This window comes from Amphibalanus amphitrite, unplaced genomic scaffold (genome assembly GCF_019059575.1).
Source record: "Amphibalanus amphitrite isolate SeventyFive unplaced genomic scaffold, NRLGWU_Aamphi_draft 000070F_arrow, whole genome shotgun sequence".
Taxonomy (NCBI): domain Eukaryota; kingdom Metazoa; phylum Arthropoda; class Thecostraca; order Balanomorpha; family Balanidae; genus Amphibalanus; species Amphibalanus amphitrite.
In genome coordinates, this window is record NW_024881566.1 from 528,662 (window position 1) to 554,998 (window position 26,337).

General features: G+C 51.4%; 2 long non-coding RNA genes across 2 annotated transcripts in view; one reads left to right on the top strand and one right to left on the bottom strand.

The window, feature by feature from the left end:
- The first annotated feature begins 1,132 nt into the window (after positions 1–1,132).
- The window catches only part of LOC122379067, a 57,040-nt gene continuing 31,835 nt past the window's right edge, over positions 1,133–26,337 (top strand). The window contains exon 1 of the long non-coding RNA XR_006256119.1: positions 1,133–1,576. This is a non-coding gene — a long non-coding RNA (uncharacterized LOC122379067). The remainder of the gene's footprint in view (positions 1,577–26,337) is intronic.
- Positions 18,044–26,337, bottom strand: part of LOC122379068 — a 120,334-nt gene continuing 112,040 nt past the window's right edge. The window contains exon 3 of the long non-coding RNA XR_006256120.1: positions 18,044–18,112. This is a non-coding gene — a long non-coding RNA (uncharacterized LOC122379068). The remainder of the gene's footprint in view (positions 18,113–26,337) is intronic.

Below are 26,337 nucleotides of genomic sequence, written 5' to 3' on the forward strand. Positions count from 1 at the left end.
CCATGAACGGCAAACATCGTGGCGGATATGGGACGGAGGCGGCCAGCGCCGCGGAGGCGTATGGATGTTAGCGCAAAATGACCGTATGTAGAGCGACAGAGCGAGCTATATCCAGGGCCGCTCGGTGCTCGGTTCTCAGAAACGGAGAGCACCGCGTCTTACAGCAGGGGGAACGTAGCGTTCAAACAGTAACGAAATCGCTCTGCAGAATAAAGTTGTTGCTCGCTTCTGGCGTCAATCGCCACGAGCCATTCTGAGTCTGACATCCCGAGCCCCGATCCATCGCCTTAGAAAAAGAGGCAACCCTCTTACATTTTACACACAAATTGCCAAAAACGAATGGCTGGCATTGCAAATAAAAGTTTCCACCGCATTCAATATCACGCATGTTTTAGATCATAGGCGGCGGAACGGGGAGGGCACCGGGGCACCGTGCCCCCTTTGATTTTGGCATTTTAACATTAGCCCTATGGGCGTTGCAAGGAAAGAATGGGATCAAAAGTCGGCAGTGCCCCCCCCCCCCCTTAACTGAAGGTGTTCCGCCGCTAATGCCAGGCCGTCAGGCCGTGCTCTAGATCAAATGCCGTGTTCAGTCATAAGACCGTGTTCTGACGAAAAATCGTACGCTGCCGTCAGGCAGAGCATGATAAAAGATCGTGCTCTGCTCTACTTAAATTTTGCCTTCTGCCTACAATGTGCGCGCAGGTACTCTTGTCTGCCCTCTGCCATAAAACCGGACTACCCTTCACGTCCATCCTGTCATACAGTGCTTATGTTCTGCCCGTGTTCCGTTGGTGTTCTACCAGTGTTCTGCTGTTGCTCTGCTGGTGCTCTGCCCGCATGCTCTCCCCATATTCAGCCAGCACTCTGTCAAAGCTATAAGCTATTCGTGCTCTGTCACCTCCTGATACTCCACCCGCACTCCGCCAGTGCTCTCCCCAAACTCCACCCGCACTCCGCCCGGGCTCTGGCCACCATCTGCGCCGCTTTCAGGCGGGTGTGCATAAACCATGAGCCACATACTAATCCAGAGATGAGGAGCGCTAAAATAATAATGCCGTGACCGGTCGTCATGGCAACGGCGGCCAAATAAACCAGTGCCGGCTGAGTCAGCGGCCGAGCGGCGGGCGGTGAGCGGCGGAGATGGCCGACCTGCGTGGTGCCCGCCGCGCCGCACCATTGATCTGCCCCGTCGGCGGCGACGGCGCTCTCGTGCCGTCGGCGGCGGCGCGGCACGTGCCAGACGGGGGTGGCGCGCCGGCCGACCGACCGCTCCGCTCTCCCCCGGCCGCGCCTTTGTCGACGGCCACCGGCGCGCCTCATTAGGCAGCACAAACAGAAACACTTGTCTGGCCGCTATCTGCCGTTGCCATGACGACGCCAGGTGTGCCACTGGAGACCGCCGCCGCCGCACAGGGGTTTTAGCCAGCGCCGACCGGGGACAAAGGAAACGGCGTGGAGAGCAGAGCGGAAATTGGACTATTCGCAGAGCTGAGTGGAGAGAGCGCCGCCAAGAGGCTGTCAGAGAGGGGAGAAGAGGCCTACATCCGCCACCGTCCAGAATAAATCAACGAATGTAAGTACTATTTACAAACATGCTGAATAAGTGTTCTGAATTCTAAAGGGACTAAGAATCGGTGTGACGAGATAATATGACTGATTCCCTTATCCCAATCACATTATTCACTGAGAAAACAGTGTCCCGATTTTCGGGCTCAGAGACCAGTTTTCGGGCTAATGTACCATATTCAAAACAGACAGCACATTTCGAGAATACTTTCTGAGCTAGCGCCACATGGGCTCATACGATCCCTTAAATCGGTATCATTGATCGCAGAAACAGAGCTCAGTCAGTACCCATTATCGGTGTCAAGCTCTAAAACTAGTCTCACTATGATACCAGTTTTCAGCCTGATCCCCATTTTCGAGCTCACCTGATTCCAGTTTGAGGGTTCAAATTGTGTGGTGAAGCCAATATTAGGGCTCATGTCATCGCTTTTCGGGGCTTTGGTAAAAGCTGGATTGCGTCAGCTGGCTGGCCAGCTGGCGATGCACGAAAGGTATTTAATTTTAGATATACCTAAGCGCGGTAGTAGGATGGACATAAATATTTCAAATGGCTTTAAATGAAAAATTGATTGGTAAATATTCATTCTTTTATATCTAGCATTGATATGTAAGAAGCTCTGCTAGCGCCACCATACGGCGCCAGCTGGCAAAAAATCCAGTTAATACCAGAGCCCGCTTTTCGTCCGATGCAGCCCCTCCTCCCCCCTCCCCCGTGTCCAGCAGCTGCGAATAAGACGAAGCCGCGGACAAACTTTTTTTTTTGCTCGGCCAGCCTAGCGCCAGTCTCGAGCGGTGGGACAGTTAACCGGCAATTTTGGCCGGGATGCAAAAGTTACGTTAAACCGGTTTATGTTAACCCGGGAGCAAATAACAACGTGGGAGCCTATCTTAGGTGTGGCAAAGCTAACGGATTACTTACTTGTTGCCGAGGTGCCCAAAGAAGGTACTGGAACCGAAAACACAACATTGGTTCATGTATTTATTAACATTCATACACACAGTCATACTTGTGCAAGGTGTCAGTGTTCGGTTGTGGGGTGTAATAGCCAGGGAAAAAGTTCTATGAACTGAAAAACCCGGCGCCTATTACTTCGCAACATGGTTGTGTATTCAACATGAACTGCAAGGAGTGCAGACGACATTGCCTGTGCTAACTTAACGTCTCACGGGCAGCGCCGCGCTCTGACACCTTGGTCCCAGAAGCGGCGGCGTTTCTGACCGCAAATCGCCGGAGAGCCGGTCGACGCCGTTGAGGGGACTGAGCAGGCCGCTGCCAGCTCCACCTTCACGTCCGCGCGGCGCAGCTCGGTGTGCGGCGGCGGCTCATCGCGCGGGCCGCACCCGTCCGTCCGCTGCACGAGCCGCTTTTCGATCCGACAGCGCAACACCGGCACGCCATTGTGCTGGCTGAGCGGCGGCAGCGGCACGTAGGCAACAAAACAGTAGAAATCGATGGGCCTGGATCGGCGTTGCCAGCAACGCCGGCAGCGGCGCGGCGGGAGGCGCCAGTGCCGCCGTCGGGGACGTGTGCCCTTCGCTGCGCTCATTCGAGTTGGCCGGCCGGCCGCGCGGCGTAGTCCTTTTGACACGGTGCGAGAAGAGCCGGATGAAGGTGGACTTTTTATTGGCGTTGCTGGTGCTCACGCCGCCGGCGTCCAGTTTGGGCGGCAAGTCCGAGTACCAGGAGTCGGACAAGTCCCGCGCGAACGCCGCCAGCCGGTCGTCGTCACTGCTGGCGGCGGCCCGCCGACGGCGCTGCCTCAGAATCGGACGAGTCGGTGGTACTGAGCACCTCGCGGGACGGGTAGCTGGGAGTAGGCCGGCCGCGGCCCCTGCCAGGCCGCGCCACCTTCACCGGCGCAGCCGCCTTCAAACTGCCCTTGCTGGGCGGCGGGTTGGTCGGCGGAGGCGGCAGCGGTGCCTCGACGTCAGTCCGAGTCGCTGTCACTGGGCGGCCGCCGCGGAGACGGCTTCTGTTTGACCCGCAGCCGGCCTGGGCCGGCTCGGCGCCCTCGGCCGGCGGCGCGCGCCGTTTCGAGCGTTTCACCTTTTCACTGTTACTCTCGCCTGGTCCTCAGCGTCGAGCGGCTCGGCGCTGTTCGGTTTCATGTGGCCCATGCTGCTGGGAAACTCGGGTGGGGACAGCTTTCTGACTGGAGTGCCGTCGAAGATGGAGGAGACGGGGGTGCTCGCAGAGTCCTTGCCCAATGCCCATGATAGAGCCGAGGCTCCACTGGACGCCCAGCTTAATCGGGCTATCGCCGCCCTCCTTCTATGGTGGATTCTTCGGCCCCCTACAGCCACAAGGGCCATCATATACTCCCAGATGGCGGCACCTAGGGGATGAGGGGGGGGGGTGTCTGGGCCACTTGTCCACCTCGTGGCGTCGCCAGCGACGCCTGCGAGTCGGAGCAAATGATTATGGGGTCTTCCTCGAAGGACGGGTGCTTCAGGAGATGTTGCTTTGCCGTTTTGGGCGCCACCATCTCAGATCGGTAAATGGAGCAAATCCTCCCCGCCGCCTCCCGCAGTACCAATGTTGTACTGTCTGGGTGCTCGGTGAGGACCCCAGCGCCGCCTTCCTATTACTCCCCCGGTCGCAGACCCGTCGACCCAGGCCCACGTCGCACGCTGGGAGAGCGCTCCCAGTCACGCCTCCGCAGCACTCCTCCTCGCTGTCGCGGACGCCCCGATCGGCAGCAGGTCCAGGTGGACCGTGACGCCGTCTGTTGGCGTCTACGGGGGCAGTCTCGTGGATAAGCGCGCCTCGGCGGGCAGCGCCACTCCAGTGGTCCCACACCGCTCCCCCGCGCTCTCTCCAGCCGGTCACTGACTTCAGTCACGGTTGGGGGGGGGGGCTTCCGCCACGACGCGGCGGGTCCTCCGACGGGAGGGAGAGCGCCTTCGCCAGTAGGCGCGATGCCAGCGCATCCCTCCTCATCTCTCCATCGGCACGACGCCCGCCTCGGCCCTCACGGCGAGTCTTGGAGCATGGAAATCGGGCAGCCAGTGATGACTCATGCCACCATCAGCATCTCCGCCTCCAGGACGCCAAGATGTGTGGCCGCAGCCGCAGGCAGCCACGCCGACCCCGCTGCCCGCATGCCCAAGTAGTCTCGAATCGCTGACACCTCTCCTGAAACAAGAGTGGTGTCGTAAACTTAAACCCCTTGCTGGAGCCCGCCAGCCGCGACAACACCGCCACACCAATTTTTGTGACCCCGGAACTTCCGTCCAGGGCATATTTTAAGGATTTTTCACTGCGTCCCAAAGGTGGCATAGGGCACACGCTTTGATCGGAAAGGGCACATTGCAAGCGAAATATGTAGTATATAATGCAAGTGAGAATGCACAGATACATTGTGAACTGTGCTGGTGGAGGGGCACTGCAAGCGGGATATTGGGAGCGGGCTGTGATTGCTTTTGGCCAGTCTCGAAATTCGCCCAGTCGTAGTGCGTTCTTTATCCGCATTCAAAGGGCGGACCGGCGATTTAATGACATTTACATTGTTGTTAGTCACTCGTTTTCCTGAACGGCGTTGGGCGTGTTTGACCTCCCTTGACGCACCAAATTGTACCTATGCTTAGAGAATAAAAATGATATGCACAAGCACATGATTAAAATGTGATACATACGTCTCTTCATGCGTTTTTCACCCTTATCAATCGATTCAAAATAGAGGTTGACGTGTGAAACATTGCCAATTTGCATTGAAGATACTATGTGTTTGAAATAATTAGATGACGTAAGGTCAAACAGTACCCACCTACGTTGTGACAAGAAATCATCGGATTTTAAAGCTACATAAAAATCCATCATAGATTAACGCTTTGGATGAACGGATGCTTTGGATGCTTCGGATTTCGCTTCCTTACTGCCTATCATGTAATATAACCCAAACTTTGCCCAATGGAAGTTCCTTTGTTTAATTATTATGCCCAGAAATGTGTCGATTTTGTGCCATTTCTGGGCGCTTTGGGGGGGGGGGAGCATGGCCCGGTAGCCCCCTCTATATCCTCCTATGGCCAGACGGCCATGACGGCCCTGATCTGACCGTATGCCATCAAATGTCAAACTTCGCAATGATGCGATATTTTTTTTCGGAAAACGTGCCGGTATCCCAAAAACTATGATAGCTAGGAGGGCGCAATCGATAGGAGAAAAGCAATCGATATATCTTGAACAGCTCTTTCGTCAATATTTCGTCAGAATTGAGTTCAGATCAACGGTTAAGGCTCCATAGCCAAAAACGGGTAAAAATACAATTTTTGTCAATATAGGTTTCATGAAAAGCTTTTGAACTAAAAAAAGGTAGAGAATTTTTGTTTGCACGATCGTTCTTCTCTCATTTTTACCTCGAAATGTCAAGGTCAGAACTTGACCTCACATTAAGGTCATTTCGTGACTAAGATAGATCATGTCGCATATCAGTCGATGCGTTTCGATGAGGTACCTCACCAGTATAACGCCTTTTGGGGCGACTAACGGAGCGAGCGAGAGGGTGGGCCTTGCACGTGCGAAATTGCGAGGGGGTACCTCCAACTGACTTGTGCACGGCATCCTACTAACCGGTCTCTAGCGACGTGCTAAATTTGGGCACAATCGGCCCAGCCGTTCTCGAGATCTGGAAGCGGCACCCTGCACGTGCGCACGTGCAAAATGGGTCCCAACTAACTTGTGCACGGCACCCTACTAACCGGTCCCTAACTGTGTACCAAATTTGAGCGCAATCGGTCGAGCCGTTCTCGAGATCTGGAAACGACCCCTGCACGTGCGCACGCGCAGCAGCACCCCAACTCTGGCACATGGATATGCAGTGCCAAGTGGGTGCCTACCTACATGCCAACTTTCAGCGCAATCGGCCAAGTAGTTACCGAGATATTGCAACAATTACAAAACGGACACCTCTTCTTTTTGCACGTGGCACGTGCATAAGGGGTCACCTACATGCATCAGGAATAGTCCAATACTTGGTAGAAGGAATGAAGCTACCCTACAAAAATTACCTCGTGTAAATCGGTCAAGTGGTTGCTGAGATATAAGCCTCGCAAAAGCGTGACCACGGCCGGCCGGCCGGCCGGCCGCTCATACTCAGAAATTTCCGTTAATCTAAGGAAAGACTACGCTCGCTTCGCTCGCTCCGTAAAAACAATGATACAATCCACTGTGCATGCAAACGCCCTGTAGGGCCGGATTTTGGGCCAGGCTCCGGGCCTGCGGGCTCCAACTTGACATCTCTAAACAGGACTTTAGGGAAGGGCAGGACACAGTCTGAGCCCTAAGGACAGGGCAGGCACAGGCCATGAAGCTAAGATAAGACGGATACTTGAGGGCTGGGTAGGATGCAGGGTCCGAGGGCAAGGCAAGGCGCGGGTCTGAGGCTATCATTACACAAGGCCGGAGAGTAGTACAAGACACAGGGCCTTAGAACACCTGATGATCAACACACCTGATGGCAGGGCAACACGCAGGATCTTAGAGCAGGGCAAGAAATAGTACCTAAAGGTAGAGCAAGACATAAGACAGGTATGGCACAAGGCCCGAAACACCGCCCACGTCTTGTCATACCTTCGGGCCCCGAAGATATGACAAGACGTGGGCGGTGTTTCACGGACGCTGCTATCAAATTCCGCGAGCTGACGTCATACTTGTGGTAGTGTTTGAGCAATGGGCCTGTTGATGTCTCCATGGAAACCCAATTTGACACGTGTAATAGCAGCGTGCTGCTATCACCGGTGAAACAGGGCCAGGGTATGGGGCCTCAGGGCAGGGCTAGGCTCAGGGCATGAAGGCAGAACAAAGCACGGGTTCTGAGGACAGGTAAGGGCACGGGGCATGAGGACGGGAAACGGCACGGGACCTGAGGGCGGGAGACACCACAGGGCCTGATGACAGGGCAGGGCACAGCGCCTGAGAGCAGGCATGGGACACGAGACCTTAGGGCAATGCAGAATACAGGGCTTGAGGGCAGAGTAGGACACAGGGTCTGATGGCATGGGACGGCACAAGGCCTGACGACAGGGCAGAACACAGCAACTTAGGGCGAGACAGGGCACGGGCCTGAGGGCGATACAACGCATAAGGCTTAATGGCAGAATAGGGCACAGGGTCTAAGGGTAGGGCAATGCACATGAGGCCTGGAAGCAGAACATGACAGGACAGGGCCTGAGGCAGGGCAAGGCATTAGACTCGAGGATGGGCGCGGGGCCGGGGCATGAGGACATGGGAAGGCACAAGGCCTGATGGCAGGGCAGGGCACAGTACCTGAAGACAAGGCAGCGGCACGGGGTCTGATGGCAGGACGTGTCACAAGGCTTGAGGGCAGAGAAGGGCAGGGGCCCCAAACTAGGATAGGGCAGGGCACGGGGCCAAAAGACGGGAAGGCAGCGCATCAAATTTCCAGGCAGAATATATAAAGTATCGTGTTTGAGGGCAGGGCAGAGCGGGGCACAGGGCCTGAATGCAGAGCAGGGCACAGGGCCTGAAGAAAGGGCAGGGCAAGGTACAAGACCTAAGGACAGGGCACTGGGCAGGGCACATATCCTAGGGGTATAGTAGGCAAGAACATAATGTGTATGACCAAGGGTAGGGCAGGGCACAAGGACTGGAGAGGGCATGTATGTGCTTAGGTACATACCTAGTAAATCAGGGCACAAAGCAATCGGAAAGCCAACATCTTTTACACAGTAAAAGACCGAGGCATGTTACTTATTTTTGCTCGCACTTTTCGGCTGAAACCGTGGCATTTCAGTGTGGGACGCAGTGGTCCAAATTTCGCGAGGGCTACGTCCCAAAGGCAGGGGGCTGCGTCCCAAAATGGGACGCAGTCAGTATGTTAAAATATGCCCTGCTTCCGTCCCGAGCCTTATTTCACGGCACGATGCTACAGTGCGCTACACGTATTGTGGTATTCAGCTTCCATGGAAACATCAACTAATTTGGACGCTCAAACATGGGAGTCAGGAGTGGTTAAGGCCCAGAGCGTTCTGTCTGGTTTATAAAACCTTGGCCAGCAGATGTAAACGTGCTTTTTGTATAAGTGGCTTAATTTTGACGCAAAAGGGCACTAACCTTCGGCGCAAATAATGCAGAAATTTCAGCGCAAATTGCAAAATAGCTTGCGCCGAACTTCGGCGCATGATGGCTTCACGGGCGTCCGGCGTACCATATGGATGTTTTCCAGTTTGGGCTGCAGGTTTTAGCTCTAGGTTTTAGACTGTAGGTTTTGGGTTGGGTTGGGCTGGGCTGGGCTGGGCTGGGCTGGGCTGGGCTGGGCTGGGTTGGGCTGGGCTGGGCTGGTTGGGGTGGTTGGGTTGGGTTGGATTAGGTTAGGTAAGTTTAGGTTAGTTTAGTTTAGGATAGATATGAATACCTATTTTTTGTAAGTTGAATTATTTTTTTTTTCATTTTGTAGCATCATATGCCTTCCATCTTTGAACTGCCATATTCAAGCACCAGAATAAGTATGGACTTGAACCTTTTCCAGTCTGAGGGGTGTTCATGGGCACCGCACACTGCTGCGTGCGGTGTGTGAGGTACGTCCAGCAGGCGTGGGGGTAGGGGATGGGTAGGCGGCTCTGACGTCACGGCTGCGTGCGGTGGACGGTCCGCTGTGGCCAGTCCCGACCGGCCACAGCGGTCGCTGTGTGCGGTGACGCAAGGCTGACGTAGGGACGCAGTGGGCGGAGCTTGGAGGCTGTGTGCGGTCCGACCGCACACAGGGTCCGTGAACAGCCCTCTGGATGCCTGTATGGAAGTTGTGCAAAATCATGCAGTTGAAGGTATTGTAACCACAAATAAGAGCTCATGACTCAAGTCTCAACTTGTCCATAATTGGTTATCTTGATGTATACTTGTAGACCCTTCCTCTTACTTGGCACACAGGCATGGTGTCACAGTGTTCTAAAATTGGATTTCAATTGGGTGTCCCAATAAAAAAAAAAATCTGAAGACAAAATGAGATAGATTTAGTCTTTCTGCAAAACTGCATAATGCCATTTTTACCTCAGATTTTGTCAGAACCTTCACAGGATCTGAAATGAAATGATGTAGAGTAGATGCATCAACTGTCAAGTCATGCGTAACCTGGCAGCTGGCTGTTGAATCAAACTTTTGACATATTTTTTTAGCAAAGATGAAATAAAGCCACTTGTCATATTTTTAGGATGAAAACATTTTCCCCATCATGTGTGGTTATTCACCTAAAATTCTGAAACATGGAACACTGTCATACCAGCATTCCATCATGTCAACCAGCATTCCGCAGCATGTTAGCAGAAGCAGCAGCATGTTATAAGTATATGAAAGATCCAAATAGGTTGTAGGTTGGTAGGTATTGGTACTAAGTTTAACTTAATAGGTTAGTAGGCAAGGTTAGGATTAATTTTAGTTGAGCATCAAGATAACCATTACGAACAAGTAACAAAATCCTTACCTACCCTTGAAAGCATTGCTTCAATCACATTATCACGAAGAACCAGACAAAATTTTTGCACATTCTTACACTAGGGGAAGTTGGGGGAACGCCGAAGACTTTTTTTCTGACGCCCGTAGCACGCAAGGTAGAAAACATATGCTATTCTTGTTGGCGTCATTCGAGAGGCCAGTCTTTTGCCTTTCAAACATACCAGGCGCATTTGATGAATTCGCATACCGTTAACCCGCGCCCCACTGGGGTCTGTGTATAACACGCCCTACTGGGGGGGGGGGCTATTCATAGCCCCCCCCTCCTAACTCCGAAACTACTGGGCCGATCGTCAAAATTCAAACGGCGTCTGATAGCCCCGGAAAAAACTGTCGAGGGAAACCTAATTTCATTGACCTCGAGGTCACCGATGACGTCACAGGTCAGGTCAAAGTAAAAATTATTAGCATTTTGGCTTGTTCACGTTTTGGGCTCTGGCCGCTGTCTTACAAGTCAGATCAGGCTCATTTTTGGATCACACACTCGGGAACAGATGCTCTTGTTACCCTGAGGGTACCAAACTTGTACTTTGATTTTCAGGTCAAGGTCAGGTCATCACAGGTCACGAAAATATTATATCATGCGTCGGTCACGTGACACATGTTTTATGGTCCGTTTAGGTCAGAGATTTCGAATTTGATGTCGTTTGTGTCATTCGAGGTCATTTTGAGTCGAGTTTAGCTTAGGTCAGGTCACTTTCAGGTCAAAAAAGGTCAAATTTTGAAGTTATAATTTTTTCAGCAAAAAAGGTGTCTATTGGATGCAGTTTGAGCTCAGGAACACGATGGTGCCATTTATATTGGTGTACGATGTCAAATACGTACTGAAAAATTGATTTGAAAAATTAATAATTGTGAATTTTTTGCAATAATGCGTATAACTTGGCCATTTTTGAAGATATTTAGCTAAAACTTGCCAGAGTTAGTCATAATAATGCGTTCTATCACATATATTCCGGTTTTTTCGAAAAGTCAAAAACTTTTTGGAAAAAATGTAAAAATGTAAATTTTGAATTTTATTTTACAAAATTTTCGAAATTTTCAAAATTTTGAAAATCCGAGATAGCAGTTTGATAGACCAGTCTATTCTGAGTCCTCCCATGCAAAGAAATTGGATCTAGCTTAAAAACTGAGCCCTTGGGAGCGATTGCCGTGGTTCAATGTTTTGCGTCGAAATCGGCCGAACATGACGTCACTCTGACGTCATTTACGGCCGACCTATAGTAGCTACGAAGTTCAAATTTTGACACAAGGTGTCAAATTGATGCAGCCTAAGGTACTGAAAGTTTGGCGTCGATACGTCAAGCGGTTTGGAAGTTATTGCCGAAAAACGGGAGGGGGGGCTATAAATAGCCCCCCCCCCAGTGGGGCGCGGGTTAAGCGCACAAACTAAAAATATCAAAGAACTGACTTTTTCGGCGTTGCCCCGGACTGCGGGGAAAGCCGAAAATGGGAGAAATGATCTACGGGGAATGCCGACATTGATGTTTTGCCATTTTATCTCAAACTTTATCCAGAATTCATCAAAGCTGACACATGTTTCAAGAGCTTGAGGACGCGGTGCACACTGGAAGTTATAATTGTGTGATATAATAAGAAAATGCCAGGTAAATCATTTCTTATAGGTAACAGGCCGTTGTGTCGCTTGAAAGTGTAATTTGTGTGACTAAAAATACGCGTTGCTATTCTACAGCAGTAAAGTCCACGTAGCGTGCTTTTAACACGTGCGTAATCGCACGTTTTCGGCATTACCCCAGCCAGCCATACTTTCATTTGCAGGCCCATAACTTTTCAACGTGCTGTATAAATTTCAAATAGGCAGCACACTTATGCAAAGACATGCTTAAGATTACTTGACCGAATTGGCCAGACAAACGGTAGCATAATGAGTAAAAAATGCAGCTTCAAAGGCGCATGTAGTACAAGGGAAACGTACCTTGAAAACGCTCTTGGCGCCCTCACAGTCGAAGTATTCCGAATGACGACTCGTAACAAACATGCGATAATTGTAGTCACTTAAGCTTCAGAGCATCACTGACAGGTGGCATCCATGTCTTACGGTTTTCGAAATATCTCGAATTTCGGGTTTGCCCCAACTCCGGCATTGCCCCAACTTCCCCTATTTGACATCCTGAATCCAGATATGATGCTTTCATGTGGCGCAAATACAAGAAAAACGAATAATCAAACCCGTGCGTATTCGTATCAACGGCGCCACAATTGTAGATCAGACCTTTTCTGAACAAATGCCACCACAATTTTAATTGATAAGGGATTAAAATGGCATGAGCATCAACATCTTGATTTTTTCTAAAAGATAGCGATAACTGATAACTAATAACTTACCATTCATTTTGAAATCACGGCGGTAGGTACACCAACACATGGCACTGAAAACAGCAAAAGACGGAATGGCGGAATGTCGCATGGAGCCCTAAAACGCAGCTCGAATTGAGCCCGAAAAGGAAGACGAACTGATGCCGCTTTCGGGGCTAATGTACTTTGAGCCCGAAAAGGGCGCCTAACTGATCCCGATTTTAAAATCATACAGATTTGAGCCCTGTTTTGGCACTCATATGAGCCCTTATTCAAAAATGTTCTCAAAGTGTTTTCTGAGTGTTGTCAATCACCTGCATGGTAATTCTGGTTGTTGCTGACGAGTAAGCTGTAAGTAGTAAGTACACTGTGTGATGTTTTTCCTCAGCACTCTGAACTCTGAAGTCGATGTGCAAAGTATTGTAATGTAGGTTGATGCTTTCAGGACACATCCAATGGGCGGCGGTGTGACATGATGAAGAGCCGCAATGGTTATGTATTCCATCATTCTATTCACTAACATCTGTCTTATCTGTCGTTCTACAAAACCGCGTCTCTAAGCAATCACCGCGAGGGCCTGCGAGAATTCAACCTGTCCCCGGACACATTTTATACTCTACTGCTACTACAACCGACAAACAATGTAAAGGAACTTACCAATGTTGGTTTCCATGATCGCTTTTCTTGTGCAGCACCATGTATTTACAGGGACCTGAAACCGAAACATATTGTGTTGTCAAGTAAAAATCCGATAAAATAAACACAATCACCGGCGCATTGACGTATGTGCGCGACTTTGGGGCAGCATGGATACAAGCAATGAATGAATAACATAGAGCACTGTTGAAAAAAGTCAGTCAATGCCAGCCACAGACATCAATTCCTATAGACTGATGGTCGATATTGCCCGCTCTGGGTATACGAGTATATCATAATGTGATTGACTTGGATCACAAAGTCAGAGTCCCTCCAATCTCTATGACTACTAACCCGATTTTTATAATTTAAACGGAGAAACTGTCCAACTAAGCCTAGTTTTGTTGACCCCGAGGTAACTCAAGACGCTACCATTCTTGGCACATCTATTTGTGTATCTTTTCTGCACATGTTCTGAAAATTTAAGATCCAGGTCGTTTAAGGTCAGGTCACAGGTATGTCAAGTGACCTTACCTGAGAACATGCTATAATGTTCGCCATATAGCTACATCGATTGAACGATAGCTTTGAATCTTTCAGCGATTCATGAGAGTGACCGCATGCATAAAATATCTATCTGAGAATTTTGACATCGGTGACCTAAGGTCATGAAAGGTCTCCGGCAGTTTCTTTCCAATTTTGATAGAGATGCTAGAGCGATAAAAACACCCCGGCTATGTTCAGGTCGACGATACAGGTCGACTGATGTGCAGCATGACTTTTTCCGGTCAGGTCACGACCTTGACCTAAGTTCAAAGTTTCAGAATGACCTTTTAAGGTCAAATTATAGTTCACTCGACGCGTCTCGACGACAGGAACACGATGCAATCTCGTGTCTTTCTTGAGTCAAGAGTTAGTACGCATTTTTTTTTTTCGTAAAAACGGCTATTTTAGTTTTTGCCCTCTGGATGATATAGCGTTGATCTTAGGTTCAATCTCAAGGCCCACCTCAGAAAGAGCTTTATAAGAGCTATCCAATGCCCTTTTCCACTACGCTGTAGCTCTATTGGTGATCGTGTTATGTACTAATTTGCCAAAAATGCTGAAACAGACAAATTTAACCTTGAATGACCTCTGGCTGTGGTGACCTGGCCTAAAAATTGACTGAAGTACTTTTTCATGATTTTGCCACTCTTAACCCACGAGTCTCTGGGAGGGGGGGGGGGTACGATGTCTCCTAAACCTGATAAGATGTGAACTTGAGACTTAGTTTCAAAGGAATACTCAAGCCATTTTTCAGGAAAGTTTGGTGGCCGTAACGCTTAAAATGACGTCACAGTGACGTCATAAGTTTTCATAGTTTTCCGATGTGTTCTTTTGTCGCTTTTCTGATGTAACTGAGCATGCAACGCAACGGTAAATGAAAGCACCTGTTGTCCTGACACATCTAAGTGCACTTTCAACTAGTTAGTTCCTGGCCAGTGATCGGGTCCTATACATTCGGTTCTATAGGTATATTAGATATATTCTGATGGAACTGTCTAAGACACGCCAATCTATCATTTGACTTCTGAGGCGTCACTTTAAAGCCATTTCAAATAGGATGGACACCGAATTTGGAAACAACTTTGGCTTGCTATTCAGTAATATGTGTCATCAAAGTTCGTTTCCCTTTCTGTTCACATTGCGAAAATATTGTCAGAAAAGTAAAAGGGGAGTAACTAAATTGGCGAGTAAGTAATTGGCGCCGAGCACCGGCCCGGCACGATTGATTTGAAGAACCAGATCATGGTAAACTAATAAGTAAAATCAAATATAAATTTGTGATCATATTTTATATTAAAAACACATACAATTAAAGCAGCATAACAATCTTATGTTTGCTGTGGTATCACGAATAACCCGCGCATGACTGGGGGCAGGCTCTACAGAGCCCCCCTCTACCGTTTTTCGGCAATATCTTCTTAACCGTTTGACGGATCAACACGAAACTTGCGATACCTTCAGCAGCAGCAACCTGACACCTTGTGTTAAAATTTCAACTTTCTAGCTACCATATTTTGGTCGCAAATAACGTCAGAGTGACGTCATGTCGGCCGATTTTGATGCAAAATATTGAATTACGGCAAACGCTCTCAAAAGCTCAGTTTTAAAACTAGATCCAATTTCTTTGCATGAGTGGGCTACAAATACACGTTGCTATCGAACTGCTTTATCACATTTTCGAAATTTGGAGGACTTTGAAAAATAATGCATTTACAAAAAAAAATGTAGTTTTTGATTTTTCATAAAGTTTTTGATTTTTCGCAAAACCCGGAATATATGTGATAGAACACACGCTGATTAACAACTCTAGTTTTAGCCCAATATCTTTAAAAATAGCCAAGTTATTTGCATTTGTGTCAAAATTTTACAAAAATGTATTTTTCAAAACCATTTTTCAGTACGTTTTTGAGATCGTAGAGCAACTTAAATGGTACCATCGTGCTCTTGAGCTCAAACTGCATCTGCTAGGCATCTTATTTGTTGAAAAATAATATTCTCAAAATTTGACCTTTTCTGACCTGAAAGTGACCTGACCTCCGGTAAATTCTGCCGAAAATGACCTCAAATGACACAGACGACATTGCTTTCGAAACCTACGAGTAAAATGGACCATAAAACATGTGTCACGTGACCGATACATGATACACAATTTTCGTGAACTGGGATGACCTGGCTTTGACCTGAAAAATTCGAAGTAAAAGTTTGGTACCCTCAGGGTATCTAAGATATACATCAAGGAGTGCTTAAAACAAAAATGAGCCTGATCGGACTTGTCAGCCGTCGGTCAGAGCCTAAATTGTGAACAAGCAAAAATGCTGATGATTTTTACTTTGGCCTGACCTGTGACGTCATCGGTGACATTGAGGTATATGAAAATAGGTTTCGCTCGACAGTTTTCCCGAGCTATCAGGCACCGTTTGAATTTTGATGATCGGCCCAGTAGTTTCGGAGATAGGAGGGGGACTCTGGAGAGCCCCCCCCCCTTAGTCACTAGCGTCATGAAAAATACCCCAGTCACGCGCGGGTTAATTATTATTTAAGGTTGAAGTAATTTTCAACATTAAAAATTGCAGACATTGTTTCCTTTTTAGGTATGAGGCGTTGCTGGAGTACTCAACATGCTAAACAATGACATTAGTCATTAGCCGAAAATAAACCTTACTGAAATTTCAAACAGCCCAAGATTTTAGAGGAGTGCAGGCAGCGCAGCCATGTGCAGTCATTACATATGAGATATTTCGCTTATCCAAATGATCTAGCACGTCGTCCGCCTTTCCTCTGAGCTCATGCAGTGAGCCCACATTCCGCACCTGCTGTTAAATGTTATGATGAAACGCTGAGGAGTCGGCTAACACTCCTCTGTGATATCTTTCAGTTTTACTGTATGCCTGGCCTATTCAAATACATTAGCCTGAGGGGTGTGGTAATAACTGGTGTAAGCCAATGTAAGCAAAGTGACCACGGTCAAAAACGAATTACCAAGTCAACATTTTGGGATGGCCTCGTTCAAAAAATGGCTAAGAGCTTCGGTCTAGACAATTATTTTATCGTTGGCATCCGATTTCCTAAATTCATTGTCTCGTCGAAATGGAAGATATTTGCCAGATGCTAGTTGGCAACGTCTGCATACTTTTGCGATGTTTTTAGGGAGGCTATTCGCAAATTTGCGCAGCGAGTTTTCGGAGAAATATTTATGTTCATCGTGAGATGTAGATCAGATTAGCATCACTAGTTTAGCAAGAAAGCACGTTTATTTGTTGCAGGTATTGCTTTCGTAAGCTTACACCGCTCTTCTTTTCTTTTGGGAGAAATACCTACTCTCCCTTCTGTGTTTTACAACATTGCCGATCCAAAGTCACTGATAGACACTGAAAAGAAATCCTCTACGTATAAAAAACGTTTAAAATGCATTGCCATTATTTTGTCACGATATTCAATGTTCATAGAAACAGTTTTCAAGATATTACAAGTCAGCATCGTTCGCTAGGTAGCTTCCTTGGTGACGGTATCTGCTATTCAACAAACACTCACACACATTCGCACGGAAGAGAAACACTCAGTCGGCATGCATGATTTCCTGGATCCGGATCGTTCACGCCCAGCCACCTGACCAGTTTCGGCGGCGCCTTTTTACCTGTTCAAAGCTAAATCCATGACTGTTCGTCACAAAGCGGGCAAACAAGCCGCTTCACTGCGCCTCTGCGCTAGTCACGCCCACGGAAAGTGAGCGCCGTTACGCCGTCACACCCAGCGTGACGTGACGTGATATGACGTCAGACAACGTCCTGTGATGTCACAACAGGTAGCTAGGAATAAAATAACGAGAAGAGATGTCAGAATAAAGAACGATAGGTCCCGTGCCATCGCGCATTGCTATTTACTTACTTTCATTTACGTATCTATTTATTTATTAATTTACCTTGCTGAACAAAATTGGTTTAAACTTGCTGAACAAAATTGGTGATCGAATCCTATGACATGTGGAGGCCCACACTAAAGGCAAAACCATCGTCAGATCGGCTCGCACCGTTATCAGTAGCGACCAATGAGCGGCCGAGCGCCTGGTGGATGACCACACATGTTCCACTTCAATCGTAACGCCCACTTAGGTGCACGGGGGCGGTTCTCCGCGGCATTTGAGCGGCTCACTCTGGTCTTATCAGGCATGCATTTGAACAGGGCCAGTCAACGGTACCTACCCGAATACCGGGGAAAGGACGCAGGCACCAAGGCCGATAACGGATTGTAAAAATAGCCCCGACTTCGAGAAACCACTTTCATTCACGGACTTTGACATTCACTTGTAAACTATGGACTTAGCACAGAGGTTTGTTCGGCTCAGCTTAACTCTTGGCTCCTCAGTCAATAGATTCTCAGGCCCCTTTCCCCCGGCCCCGCATGTGTCTCACCTGTGTGCCGCCCTACTGCCTACTTGGTGGCAGACATGGGCCCAGTCCGTGTCATCTTGAACCACTTAACTGAGGTGGCCTGACAGAAGTCCTAGGGATCGTATATCAGTGGACTGCTGAGGTGATCTCTCAAAATGGGTCGTATCTCGGCGGGCCAACACGCTGAGGGAACCTATAACAGACAGAGGTCACATCTTGGTGAACTGTTGAGGTGACCTGTCAGTCGGGCAAGTCGGGGGGGGGGGGGCATATCTCGGCGGCCTACTGAAGCAGTCAGGACACTGCATCTCAGCGGGCTACTGAAGTAGTCAGAGCATCGCATCTCGACGGGTCGCGTCACTCCAGGACAGGTGGCCTGAATAGGCGGACCACTGCGGCAGTCAGGGCACCGTATCTCACTGCCCACTCTGAGCTCGCGAACCACCGTATCTCGGCCGTTCGCTCCGGAAGAGGTGGCGCACGGCAGCGGGCGGATAATTTCGTCCGGCGCGCGGCGGACGAGCGGATTGCGTGTGTCGCCGGCCGGAGGGAGCGTCTCATTAGATAATGAGCCGGTCGACACGGCGCAGCGTGCGCTGGGCGGCCGCCGGAGATCGCCGCCCCATCTCGCTGCCCTATCACTGCGGCGCCGCCGGCCGGGCGGCACGTGCCCGTCGCGTGAGCCGCACCGACGCTGCGTGTGCCGCCGTGACAGAGATAAGGTGGGGCCGCCGCCGGCGTATCTCCCCTCTGTGACGCTCTCTACCGCTCTCTCTCTCTCCACCACTCTCCCTCTCTCTTATTGATTTCACTTTTTGCTTTTAACAAGACAGGAAAACTGGCAACGCATAATTTATTACGTTTGTATTCTATTTCATTTTTACATAAGCTGTTAGTGGGGTTTACCTGTGGCTGACAATGTCAAAAAGCGCATGAACTACATGCAGCTGCTTTGACCCCACCTGTATCAACCTTAGACTTTTTACCATTTTTTATTCTGCAATCACGAGGAAGATGTCTCGTATCTTACCGTTAGCATGCCTGCTATCGGGCGCGAGAGTAGACCACCGTGCTAGTTGACAATTAGCCGGCGGGTTTTTGAGCGTCGCCCATGGCCGGCGCGGCCCCATTTGGTGGCCAGCGTCACCCTATCGGGCTGCGATCGGCGGCCGTTGCGTGCCGTGGCCGGTGCGGCAGTTTTTCGCTGGCAGCTCGCTGAACACATCGATAGGTGGCCGGAGCAGCCGTACCGGACATGACAGCAGCCGGAGTCGGAGCGGGCCGGAGCCGGGACCGGACCGCTACTCGAAGGCCGAGAGGTGCGACGCGCCGCTCCCGACGGTCGGACAAGCCGGAGGATCTGCCAGTGATCGCTACCAGGGAACTCAGGATAGCGTTGGATGTTTGGAAACTTGGTACTTACTTCTTGATGGAAGCCACCAGGAAATGCGAAATTTGGTCCTCCCGTTAGCGATACAGATGAGTGATATGTATATTATGGGAAGCAGGCGCATGGTATAAAGAAGGGGGTGGCAGAAAATGATAACGATCCACAAACCATCTTTCGTGTGGTCGCTCCGGTCAGAGCTGCCAGTTTCAATTGCTGATCCGAAGTCTTCATCCTCAGAAGTTTTATTAAACTTTTGATTCCACGATTATACATACGTAGTTTATGCTCGTATCCTACCACTAATGACAAGACGACAGTGAAAGAAACATGGAGGAAACAGGGGCGGATCCAGCCGATCCGTTTGGGGAGGGCAAAAGTTTCCGACCTATCCGACGACCCCTATCCTCCCCCGCACTGGGAGGAATGTAAGATAAATTTTGGATGGGGATGCAAAATTTTCCCAAGGGGCCCCACTAAAGGTTTTGGGCCCCTTTACTTTTTCAAGCTGTCAATCATCGATTTATAAAAACCAAAAGTTAAGGAAACAATCCATACAGGAAGTTATCCAAAATGTTTGCATATTTCAGTGAACCTCACAAAATCACAGCTTATACCTAAATAAGTGAAATGCGACAAGTTTTTTTTTACTGGGTGATTTTTCTTATGCTAACCACCACCCGCAAGCCTCAAACCACTTTTCTGGATCCGCAGTGGACCTTTGAGAGCCCTACGGGTCCGCTCTTACTTTAGACCGTTAAAAAAACCTTTGGAAACTGAATGACTCAATGGAGGCTCCTCCAGAGACCTTCACGACTTCTCAGATTGAATGAGCCCCCGACCAGGGTCGGTTCCTCAGAAGGTGCTGAAGGGTTTCAGAAAGCAGCGTAGGCTCGAGAGTCTTTAAAGTTCTTCATAGGGTTCTTCATAGGCCAGCGTGGGCCCTTGGAGCCTTCGTTACAGGACTCTCAGAGGTCAGCATGACCCCTGCAGTCTGCCTGCATTGAGGCCCGATCAGAGGCCGTCGAGGGGCCCTCAGACGCCAGCGTGGGCATTTGAAGCTTGCGTTGGGTCCTAGAGGTCGTCGTGAGGGCCCATAGATGATAGAGGTCGTCGTGAGGGCCCTCGTGAGGCCCCCGTCGTGAGGCCGTCGTGGGCCGTCTAAAGCCCGATGGGCACTCAGACCTGAGATAGGCCTAGGACCGTGTCACGAGGGCCCTCAGAGACCGCCGTGGGGGCCCTCAGAGGCAGCGTAACCCCTGGAGTCTCCTTGGGGTCCTCAGATGCCGCCATGGGGCACCAAACGCGGTTCGGGACACTCCTAGCCGGTGAGGGCCCCAAAGACCAGCATAGGGCGCTCCTGACCAACAACTGGACGTCTGATGATCGGTGATCCCACATGATCGTTCGTTTCCCAATCACTGGTCTTTAGGAGAAAATGTATTTGGTGGTGTGACAGGCCTCTTATAAGGCTTTTGGGGGGTGCAAAAAGCTATGTTTGCACTCCAATGTTTTCCATGGCTCTGGAGCTAAAACCCCTGCACCCTTTATCCGGATTTCCGCTGCCCTTGAGCACCGAGATGACCAAGCGACTTTACAACGCCACACTATCTACATGCAATCAGTTCAGGGAGTTCGACCTATTAACAGCATTCTGGCATAAATCATCAGCAGCGAACGTCCAGCTCCTTCCTTCGGAATGGCCGTCACCGAAAGTCCTGCTTTTCGTCCAGATAGCCCTCGACGCCGTATTCAATTTTATCATCTCTACATACTTTGGGAGGGGCAAAAGAACAGTCTTGCCCACATGATTTAGCTTTGGAGAGGGCAAATGCCCATTTTGCCCTCCCCTGGATCCGCCACTGGGAGGAAAAGTAACAATAATTGCACAATTACGCGGCAGAATTCGTAAAGGAACTTAGAACGTGTTCAGTTCGCCCGTCACTGCTGTCCCACTAACCAAATACATGTCTGGCGTGTACTGCGACCACCGCCACTAACCACAGACCATTCCCGACAGGAGCGCAGAATGGATCGAACAAAGCTGTAGCCAACTCACAGTCATTGAAGCTCGAATCAGTTTGGACGGGCCCAGGAATGGAACGAACCGTGCTTCTCTTTGAATTTTCGGACCGAGCTCAGAGGGGGAAATTATTACGAGCGAACACGAAGCGAATCTATTCAAATTTCAATGAAAAAATATTAGTATTGGCAGCACGGCCCAGCCCTTGAGATTAAGAAGTGTCTAAAGCACAGTTACTCTCATTACAACTCGCCATTGGTAACTCATTTTCAGAGGGACCGTTGAGTCAGCCCATGGCTCCGTTACTATCCGTATCAGCCTCCTGGGGTTTCCCGTCACTATCGTCCGTAATAGGCGCCTTGGCCCGGTCCGCTCGCCACCGACCGCTGATGTATTGAAACGCACCAGATCACAATTAATCACACCAAACAGTCTCACGACTCGGGAGCAGCGTTAATCAGCGCTATGCCTGGTTCACATGTTGCTCATTACGGCAGTTTTTGTTTCGGCTCCCAACGCAGCTCGTATTCGACTCGCTGTGTGATGATACTTTAGTGAGGCTAATAGTTGACGCGCTGTCAGTCCCGAACCTCCTTCCATCTCCTGATGCGGCCACTCATATCAAACTTCATCAATCAGAGGGGAAATGACAGTGGCAGTGGGACTCTTCACGAGCCAGTGGTAACGCACGTAAATGAGCAGGTGCGACAGTTTTTGAGGACTTGGCTGACTGATCCTGCCAACGACAATAGTAACCCTACTGGTCCCGTAATGATCCTCCTGGTCCCGTAAGGTTCCTCCTGATCTCCCGAGGAAGCTCGCTCCTGGTTCCTAGAGGACCCTCTCTGCTCTCACACTGCTGCAGCGGAAGGTTAGACTGTTCACGGTCAGCCGGGACGCGGCGTCTCACCTCCCCCAGAGCATTTCCGGCGGCGACCGGAAGTCGGTCGACCCGCGGGTCAGCTGGGCGGCCGTCTCAGGAGCCACGTCTGCCGGGGAGGGGGCGGCCAGATGGTCCCATTACCTGGCCGAGGTGGGCCGTAATGGATTTAATAACGTCCTGGCCCGGTGTCCTCTCGCGCCTGGGAGTGGTCGGGGCGAGCAGAACGGACACTCGCCGAACACCAGATGTGATGGGAGAGGGGGGGGGGGCAGCAGAGACGAAAACAGCCCCTGCTCCAGAGAACAGCCGCCAGCGACGGAGGCAACGGCGAAATGGACATAATACATCGTGTAAATGGGAGAGGAAAGAGAGTGGAAAGCTGCGAATAATTGAGGAAGTGGCAAAACGAGCCGTAAAGAAACCACAACGAGGCAAGTCCATTCAGATGAAATGCTGGGATGAAATAAAAAGCAATGAGGAAAAGGAGAATACTGAGAAAAAGGATGTGGGAGAGAGAGAGAGAGCGAGCGAGCGAGCGAGCGAGCGAGCGAGAGAGAGAGAAAGAGAGAGAGAGAGAGAGAGAGAGAGAGAGAGAGAGAGAGAGAGAGAGAGAGAGAGAGAGAGAGAGAGAGATGCGAGGAAGAGAAGAACCCGTTCTACTAGTCATAAACAGTGGACATACCAGATAGCAAGATAGTCGTTTTTCGTATCGTTTTTCTAGCGAGCACTGCGGCTCAGATAGAGAGCGATGGTCTTGTCAGCGTGAAAAGTCCGCTCAAAAGGAGTCCAGCGGGTTTTTGAGCGGTGTCACTGGCTGAGGACAGGCGGGTCAGAGAGCGGCCCTGACCAGGTCATCCCGACGGGCCCGGCCGAGACGAGAGAGCCAGAGAGGTCGGTCGGACGGGACTGGACCCGGAGGCCAGGTTTTGTCGCCGGAGCGGACACGGAAGCTGCCGGACCGGACCGGGTCGGGCCGGGGGCACAGAGACGGGTTCAGGTTCCGGACTCGTCTCCCCGGGGCAGCAGAGCGGGCCTGTCACCGGCAGATAGGGACGCCTGCAAAAACTGCCGTCGGGCGCCGCTGATGGCGGCCGGATGCGTCCGGTAGCCGGTCCCTGACAGCCGCTAATCACCAGTGAAATTAACACAGACGCAAGCGTCCGCGCTGACGCTCTTCTGAGCACCATGGGGCGACACGGTCTCCAGTTGGAAGGCGGCGGATGTCGGCGGACGCCCGCCCCCGGCGCTGCAGGCTGCAGAGACGGAACGACTTCCTCTACGGCGAGCAAACGAGACGAGTGCGCGTTCACAGGAGAGTTACCGGGTAACGTGACTAGAAGGAAGGTGGCTGCAGCGGGCAAACCGAGCAGCGGAAGATGGGAGAGCGATGGTGGTCCGAATCTGCTCGATATGCTCTTTCCCACGCTGATTTCCTGCAGAGGTGGCTCCGTATCCTGTGACGGTGTGATGAGAGCGGTTTGTGGTCGATCTGCGTGTGTGTAACCACGCACTGCGCCGCCAGTCCCCCTCCCGAGCCGTGTCCTGTGTGTACTGTGTGTCCACTGTCCCCACACCCTCCCCTGTGTCACTCGCTCCCCGCCGTGACGCTCCCCTCTCCCCGATCCCGTGAGATAATCATTATTACCTGGCGGCTGTGGCAGCAGGTGGGCGCCGACCGACGCGACGTCCCGGCCGGCGGGCCCCACGCACCCGGCCGCCGGGGCCGCCGGGTCGTGAGATGAGCCGAGGCGGGCGTTTTTCTCCCCTGAGAGCAGCGTCGCTCCCAGGGTCCGCCGCCGCCGCGCTCCCAGGCCGGTCGGCGCCGGCGCGGTGGCGGGAGGGTGATGGTAGGGCGGCACCCTCATCACAGCGGAGGGCGTCGTACTTACCTGGATACTGACACCGGGAGCAGCCATACAGGCCACACGGATCCGTCGTGTGGCCATGAGTGGATAACACGCTTCGGGTTAGTGAGATTTGCCATGATGACGCGGAAGTAAGTAAATATTTTTACAGTGAGAACTACGGCCAGCCGAACGGGTCACTGCATTCCCAGTCCGATCCATTGACCGCTGTCTTTGCCAGCAGCAGACCGCACAACCATCTAATTCGTACTCTGGCCGTTTTCGGGTCGGTAGCTGCCGTAGCTCCGCGACATTCTCTCTCAGCGCCGACAGGGCGGCATTTCTGAACGGGAAGCCGGTCCTGGTAAAAAGAGGACGGGCCAGTCGGCAGCAGGTCTCTCCGCGTCTCTCCCGGGGATGGCCAAATGCCGGGAGGTGTGTCACGCCGACTGCTCGTTAGAGAGTTCATCAACCCTGCCGGCCACCCAGCCCGGTTTACATATAGGAGAGTTGGAGCTCATTTGGGACCCAGCTCAGCGGCCGAAATAGCTGACGCAGCTCAATGCATGCTGCCGTGAACCTGCCTATGCATAGCCAATTGGCGAGATCTGGGCTATATCCCAATGCATTTGCGTGTCACATGCTGTGTTACCTATACGCAACTGTCATATACAACACACAACTATCTCATCCATTTTCCCGGTATCTACGATCAATGAATTACCGAGATAACGAGGTCCGGTCGCCCCCAGTTGCGCTCCCCGCCTGCCAGTGCACCTGTCTCCTTCAGTGCAGCGGCCGCCTCTCGGGCCATTGTTCTCCTCCCCGCCGCTCCCGTCACCTCCTCGGCCGTCCATTTAGCGCCCTTCCTGTCTGGCTCATCCGGCCCCTCTGCTGCCGGCGGCGTCTCCGCCGCTCACGACGTGGGTTGTTTTACGCCGCTATCAGCGCGGCCGCCGGTCTTTGTTCGGCTCGGATCTGGCGCTGCCGTGCGGTGACCATTTCCCCCGAGCTGCCACTAACGCGCCAGCTTCCTCCCGACACCTCGGACGTGCGCCATTACCGCCGCCGCACCCAATTGCCGCGCCGAAATTGTAGCATCACGGACTCCCACACCCGGAACCGCCGCGCCGGCGCAAAAAGCGCCGCGCTGCGCCGCGCCGAGCTTGTCGCTGCGTCCGTCGCGGCGCGTCTCCACGCCGTAATCGCCGCAGATGATGACGCTAAGTAGCCGCTCTCCACGGCGATTTCCGACTGGGCCGCGCCGCTGCTCGCCGCGTAATCGCCGCGCCAGATCGGTGGAAAGGCTCCGAATCTGGCGCGGTTGGAGCGGTGGGAACGGGCCGCCGACCGTCCGCCACCGTGCGCCCCCGGCGCGCCCGCCGGCCGCCGCCGAATTACGCCGCCCAAAATTATGACATCTCGGCTCGTGAGAGCGGCTGAGAACAACATCTTGCGCGGCGATCGCCGCTCGCGCCGGCGGCCGTTCCCAGGCGGTGGTGGGCAGCTCCCAAATTAATATTTGCGGCCGGCGAGCCAGCGGTGGGCGGCCCGGGGCGACGGAACGGGAGCAGTTGTGAGCGCCCGGCCGGTGGACCGTACCGCTGCCGTGGCCGCGAGACGGCCGCATCGGGCGGCAGCTCCGGGTGTGGAACATGTAGCCTGCCTGCCGGCTCCTGTGATAAAAAACTCAAAGAAATTCAATTCTTGTTGGCTCGAACGGTTTACGCCTGGTAGCCGAGATAAGATGAAAAATATGCATCTTTTCGTGAAAGTGATATATGGATAAATTACTTTATTATTGCTGCTTTAGAAAGTCGAGAACTCAGCCAGTGCATGCCTTTATCCATGGAACCATTAAGTGCTATCCGTTAAAGGCCATTAAGTCCTCCTTCCCATAAAGGTAAGGAGGAAAGCAGTTTCGCGGATGTTGCTGGGTAACTGAATAAAACTTCCTCAGTAATCCAGCAGTTCAACCGGTTTTAGTATCTGCACCAGGGCTTCACAGAGTTAGTTCTGCATCCCATGCTACCTATTAGAACGGGATCCATCATTTCCAGTAACTGCGCGACGTATGCTCTTTCCCATAAAGCGCTCCGGTTAGCGCTATTAAACTCGAGCGCACACGCAGTTTGATTTATCTAAGATTGCATTTAGCTGCCGGCTGGGTGGGCGCCGCGACTCGTCGCTCACGCAGAGCGGCTCCCGGGACAGGCGGCATTAGCTGGTGGATCTAATCACTGCTCGTATGAACAGCGCCGGGACCACTTTGGGCCATCCG